General features: G+C 42.6%; 8 non-coding genes across 8 annotated transcripts; all 8 read left to right on the top strand.

The window, feature by feature from the left end:
* Positions 1–601: 601 nt before the first annotated feature.
* trnap-ugg (transfer RNA proline (anticodon UGG)) lies at positions 602–673 on the top strand. Its single transcript has one exon. It is a non-coding gene; the product is annotated as a tRNA-Pro (tRNA).
* Positions 674–1281: 608 nt separating this feature from the next.
* trnap-agg (transfer RNA proline (anticodon AGG)) lies at positions 1282–1353 on the top strand. Its single transcript has one exon. It is a non-coding gene; the product is annotated as a tRNA-Pro (tRNA).
* A 608-nt stretch (positions 1354–1961) lies between these two features.
* On the top strand, positions 1962–2033 carry trnap-ugg (transfer RNA proline (anticodon UGG)). The gene has a single exon. It is a non-coding gene; the product is annotated as a tRNA-Pro (tRNA).
* Positions 2034–2641: 608 nt separating this feature from the next.
* trnap-agg (transfer RNA proline (anticodon AGG)) lies at positions 2642–2713 on the top strand. The gene has a single exon. It is a non-coding gene; the product is annotated as a tRNA-Pro (tRNA).
* A 580-nt stretch (positions 2714–3293) lies between these two features.
* Positions 3294–3365, top strand: trnap-cgg (transfer RNA proline (anticodon CGG)). Its single transcript has one exon. It is a non-coding gene; the product is annotated as a tRNA-Pro (tRNA).
* Positions 3366–3973: 608 nt separating this feature from the next.
* On the top strand, positions 3974–4045 carry trnap-ugg (transfer RNA proline (anticodon UGG)). Its single transcript has one exon. It is a non-coding gene; the product is annotated as a tRNA-Pro (tRNA).
* Positions 4046–4653: 608 nt separating this feature from the next.
* On the top strand, positions 4654–4725 carry trnap-agg (transfer RNA proline (anticodon AGG)). Its single transcript has one exon. It is a non-coding gene; the product is annotated as a tRNA-Pro (tRNA).
* Positions 4726–5333: 608 nt separating this feature from the next.
* On the top strand, positions 5334–5405 carry trnap-ugg (transfer RNA proline (anticodon UGG)). The gene has a single exon. It is a non-coding gene; the product is annotated as a tRNA-Pro (tRNA).
* Positions 5406–6000: the final 595 nt, after the last annotated feature.

The following is a 6000-nucleotide window of genomic DNA, read 5'->3' as shown; positions in this document are numbered from 1 at the left end:
GTTTACTGGCCTTGTGTCTTTCCTTTGCTGTGAAATCAGAGAAGGATTGAATCAATGACTATAACATTCAATGCATTTGGAATCAAAACCCCAAATATGGCAATACAGCTCAAACCTCCACCACTCATTCCGAAGTTGCTTCAAGACCTTCTTAAATTAATTTCTTATCTGGAATTTGAAAGACAGATCCACGCATGTCAGTAATCCTGTATCATGGAAGCACACCCTCTGCAGTATTATCTAAAGCAGTTTTGGTATTTGTTCTATAAGTCCAGATTGAAACGCTTCAAGTCAATGGTAGAGAAATGGAGATATAGACGTGTTCTGTCTTAAAGTTGGGCTTCTTGATAAAATGTGATGTGACTTGGTGGAACCTGGCGGTGAGTATTGGCTCATTGGTCTCAGGTGTTTTTGTGGGCTGTTCAGTGTATGTGCCTAATAACTTCACTCATGTTGAGTGAAGGGAGAGCCAACTCCAAACATTATAGGCTCATTGCTCTGGAAAAGTCAAAGAAGAAAGAAAGCAATCACAAATTCCCAGGATTCCATGGCTACGTCAGCTGTCCGCGCGCTCTCACGAAACGCAAAAAGTCCACCTTTTGGCTCGTTGGTCTAGGGGTATGATTCTCGCTTTGGGTGCGAGAGGTCCCGGGTTCAAATCCCGGACGAGCCCTTTCTTGGTTTACTGGCCTTGTGTCTTTCCTTTGCTGTCAAATCAGAGAAGGATTGAATCAATGACTATAACATTGAATGCATTTGGAATCAAAACCCCAAATATGGCAATACAGCTCAAACCTCCACCACTCATTCCGATGTTGCTTCAAGACGTTCTTAAATTAATTTCTTATCTGGAATTTGAAAGACAGATCCACACATGTCAGTAATCCTGTATCATGGAAGCACACCCTCTGCAGTATTATCTAAAGTAGTTTTGGTATTTGTACTATAAATCCAGATTGAAACGCTTCAAGTCAATGGTAGAGAAATGGAGATATAGACCTGTTCTGTCTTAAAGTTGGGCTTCTTGATAAAATGTGATGTGAGTTGGTGGAACCTGGCGGTGAGTATTGGCTCATTGGTCTCAGGAGTTTTTGTGGGCTGTTCAGGGTATGTGCCTAATAACTTCACTCCCGTTGAGTGAAGGGAGAGCCAACTCCAAACAATATAGGCTCATTACTCTGGAAAAGTCAAAAAAGAAAGAAAGCAATTACAAATTCCCAGGATTCCATGGCTACGTCAGCTGTCCGCGCGCTCTCACGAAACGCAAAAAGTCCACTTTTTGGCTCGTTGGTCTAGGGGTATGATTCTTGCTTAGGGTGCGAGAGGTCCCGGGTTCAAATCCCGGACGAGCCCTTTCCTGGTTTACTGGCCTTGTGTCTTTCCTTTGCTGTGAAATCAGAGAAGGATTGAATCAATGACTATAACATTCAATGCATTTGGAATCAAAACCCCAAATATGGCAATACAGCTCAAACCTCCACCACTCATTCCGAAGTTGCTTCAAGACCTTCTTAAATTAATTTCTTATCTGGAATTTGAAAGACAGATCCACGCATGTCAGTAATCCTGTATCATGGAAGCACACCCTCTGCAGTATTATCTAAAGCAGTTTTGGTATTTGTTCTATAAGTCCAGATTGAAACGCTTCAAGTCAATGGTAGAGAAATGGAGATATAGACGTGTTCTGTCTTAAAGTTGGGCTTCTTGATAAAATGTGATGTGACTTGGTGGAACCTGGCGGTGAGTATTGGCTCATTGGTCTCAGGTGTTTTTGTGGGCTGTTCAGTGTATGTGCCTAATAACTTCACTCATGTTGAGTGAAGGGAGAGCCAACTCCAAACATTATAGGCTCATTGCTCTGGAAAAGTCAAAGAAGAAAGAAAGCAATCACAAATTCCCAGGATTCCATGGCTACGTCAGCTGTCCGCGCGCTCTCACGAAACGCAAAAAGTCCACCTTTTGGCTCGTTGGTCTAGGGGTATGATTCTCGCTTTGGGTGCGAGAGGTCCCGGGTTCAAATCCCGGACGAGCCCTTTCTTGGTTTACTGGCCTTGTGTCTTTCCTTTGCTGTCAAATCAGAGAAGGATTGAATCAATGACTATAACATTGAATGCATTTGGAATCAAAACCCCAAATATGGCAATACAGCTCAAACCTCCACCACTCATTCCGAAGTTGCTTCAAGACCTTCTTAAATTAATTTCTTATCTGGAATTTGAAAGACAGATCCACACATGTCAGTAATCCTGTATCATGGAAGCACACCCTCTGCAGTATTATCTAAAGCAGTTTTGGTATTTGTACTATAAATCCAGATTGAAACGCTTCAAGTCAATGGTAGAGAAATGGAGATATAGACCTGTTCTGTCTTAAAGTTGGGCTTCTTGATAAAATGTGATGTGAGTTGGTGGAACCTGGCGGTGAGTATTGGCTCATTGGTCTCAGGAGTTTTTGTGGGCTGTTCAGGGTATGTGCCTAATAACTTCACTCACGTTGAGTGAAGGGAGAGCCAACTCCAAACAATATAGGCTTATTGCTCTGGAAAAGTCAAAGAAGAAAGAAAGTAATCACAAATTCCCAGGATTCCATGGCTACGTCAGCTGTCCACGTGCTCTCACGAAACGCAAAAAGTCCACTTTTTGGCTCGTTGGTCTAGGGGTATGATTCTCGCTTAGGGTGCGAGAGGTCCCGGGTTCAAATCCCGGGCGAGCCCTCCTCCCTTAAGAAACCCATACGGAAAGCTTGATGGTTAACTTTGGGTACCTTCCTTCATCTCAAAAGCGTCTCTCTTTGCTCTCCCAAATTGTTAATTAAGAGTGCTGATAACAATTGCAAAAATGTCCTGTCTTACTATATTGTTTGGAGCTGTAGCAGTTGGCTCTCCTTTCACTCAACATGAGTGAAGTTATTGAGGACATAAACTGAACATCCCCAAAATTAAAGCCACTGACAGTTAAGTGAAAAACTCTTCTTTTCTTTTACAATGCAATTTTTAGCTAGACAAACCGTTATCCCAGCTTTTACTTGGAGTTTACGTTGACCCTCCACAAGTTTACACTCACAGTTGGGATTTGTAGTGTTACAGATTGATTTACACATACTTTTGGCAACTAATCTCCACTTTAGAATAAGAGAACTTTGAAATAAAAAAAATGGAAGCAACACTGACATTGAGTGAGCTGAACTGAAAGTTGTAGGATGTTTCTATTCGATGATCGAACGTACCTTCCGAGGGTATCTTTTTGCTATCTGTGGCCCGCGGCACTCGTATGAAGTCTAATGTTGAAAATCTTGGCTCGTTGGTCTAGGGGTATGATTCTCGCTTCGGGTGCGGGAGGTCCCGGGTTCAAATCCCGGACGAGCCCTTCCCTGGTTTACTGGCCTTGTGTCTTTCCTTTGCTGTGAAATCAGAGAAGAATTGAATCAATGACTATAACATTCAATGCATTTGGAATCAAAATCCCAAATATGGCAATACAGCTCAAACCTCCACCATTCATTCCGATGTTGCTTCAAGACCTTCTTAAATTAATTTCTTATCTGGAATTTGAAAGACAGATCCACACATGTCAGTAATCCTGTATCATGGAAGCACACCCTCTGCAGTATTATCTAAAGCAGTTTTGGTATTTGTACTATAAATCCAGATTGAAACGCTTCAAGTCAATGGTAGAGAAATGGAGATATAGACCTGTTCTGTCTTAAAGTTGGGCTTCTTGATAAAATGTGATGTGAGTTGGTGGAACCTGGCGGTGAGTATTGGCTCATTGGTCTCAGGAGTTTTTGTGGGTTGTTCAGGGTATGTGCCTAATAACTTCACTCACGTTGAGTGAAGGGAGAGCCAACTCCAAACAATATAGGCTCATTACTCTGGAAAAGTCAAAGAAGAAAGAAAGCAATCACAAATTCCCAGGATTCCATGGCTACGTCAGCTGTCCGCGCACTATCACGAAACGCAAAAAGTCCACCTTTGGGCTCGTTGGTCTAGGGGTATGATTCTCGCTTTGGGTGCGAGAGGTCCCGGGTTCAAATCCCGGACGAGCCCTTCCCTGGTTTACTGGTCTTGTGTCTTTCCTTTGCTGTCAAATCAGAGAAGGATTGAATCAATGACTATAACATTCAATGCATTTGGAATCAAAACCCCAAATATGGCAATACAGCTCAAACCTCCACCACTCATTCCGAAGTTGCTTCAAGACCTTCTTAAATTAATTTCTTATCTGGAATTTGAAAGACAGATCCACGCATGTCAGTAATCCTGTATCATGGAAGCACACCCTCTGCAGTATTATCTAAAGCAGTTTTGGTATTTGTACTATAAATCCAGATTGAAACGCTTCAAGTCAATGGTAGAGAAATGGAGATATAGACCTGTTCTGTCTTAAAGTTGGGCTTCTTGATAAAATGTGATGTGAGTTGGTGGAACCTGGCGGTGAGTATTGGCTCATTGGTCTCAGGTGTTTTTGTGGGCTGTTCAGTGTATGTGCCTAATAACTTCACTCATGTTGAGTGAAGGGAGAGCCAACTCCAAACATTATAGGCTCATTGCTCTGGAAAAGTCAAAGAAGAAAGAAAGCAATCACAAATTCCCAGGATTCCATGGCTACGTCAGCTGTCGGCGTGCTCTCACGAAACGCAAAATGTCCACTTTTTGGCTCGTTGGTCTAGGGGTATGATTCTCGCTTAGGGTGCGAGAGATCCCGGGTTCAAATCCCGGACGAGCCCTTTCCTGGTTTACTGGCCTTGTGTCTTTCCTTTGCTGTGAAATCAGAGAAGGATTGAATCAATGACTATAACATTCAATGCATTTGGAATCAAAACCTCAAATATGGCAATACTGCTCAAACCTCCACCACTCATTCCGAAGTTGCTTCAAGACCTTCTTAAATTAATTTCTTATCTGGAATTTGAAAGACAGATCCACGCATGTCAGTAATCCTGTATCATGGAAGCACACCCTCTGCAGTATTATCTAAAGCAGTTTTGGTATTTGTTCTATAAGTCCAGATTGAAACGCTTCAAGTCAATGGTAGAGAAATGGAGATATAGACGTGTTCTGTCTTAAAGTTGGGCTTCTTGATAAAATGTGATGTGACTTGGTGGAACCTGGCGGTGAGTATTGGCTCATTGGTCTCAGGTGTTTTTGTGGGCTGTTCAGTGTATGTGCCTAATAACTTCACTCATGTTGAGTGAAGGGAGAGCCAACTCCAAACATTATAGGCTCATTGCTCTGGAAAAGTCAAAGAAGAAAGAAAGCAATCACAAATTCCCAGGATTCCATGGCTACGTCAGCTGTCCGCGCGCTCTCACGAAACGCAAAAAGTCCACCTTTGGGCTCGTTGGTCTAGGGGTATGATTCTCGCTTTGGGTGCGAGAGGTCCCGGGTTCAAATCCCGGACGAGCCCTTCCCTGGTTTACTGGCCTTGTGTCTTTCCTTTGCTGTCAAATCAGAGAAGGATTGAATCAATGACTATAACATTCAATGCATTTGGAATCAAAACCCCAAATATGGCAATACAGCTCAAACCTCCACCACTCATTCCGAAGTTGCTTCAAGACCTTCTTAAATTAATTTCTTATCTGGAATTTGAAAGACAGATCCACGCATGTCAGTAATCCTGTATCATGGAAGCACACCCTCTGCAGTATTATCTAAAGCAGTTTTGGTATTTGTACTATAAATCCAGATTGAAACGCTTCAAGTCAATGGTAGAGAAATGGAGATATAGACCTGTTCTGTCTTAAAGTTTGGCTTCTTGATAAAATGTGATGTGAGTTGGTGGAACCTGGCGGTGAGTATGGGCTCATTGGTCTCAGGTGTTTTTGTGGGCTGTTCAGTGTATGTGCCTAATAACTTCACTCATGTTGAGTGAAGGGAGAGCCAACTCCAAACATTATAGGCTCATTGCTCTGGAAAAGTCAAAGAAGAAAGAAAGCAATCACAAATTCCCAGGATTCCATGGCTACGTCAGCTGTCGGCGTGCTCTCACGAAACGCAAA

This window comes from Odontesthes bonariensis, chromosome 9 (genome assembly GCF_027942865.1).
Source record: "Odontesthes bonariensis isolate fOdoBon6 chromosome 9, fOdoBon6.hap1, whole genome shotgun sequence".
Classification (NCBI taxonomy): domain Eukaryota; kingdom Metazoa; phylum Chordata; class Actinopteri; order Atheriniformes; family Atherinopsidae; genus Odontesthes; species Odontesthes bonariensis.
Note: the sequence above shows the minus strand (reverse complement) of the source record. Positions and strands in the feature narration are given on the sequence as shown.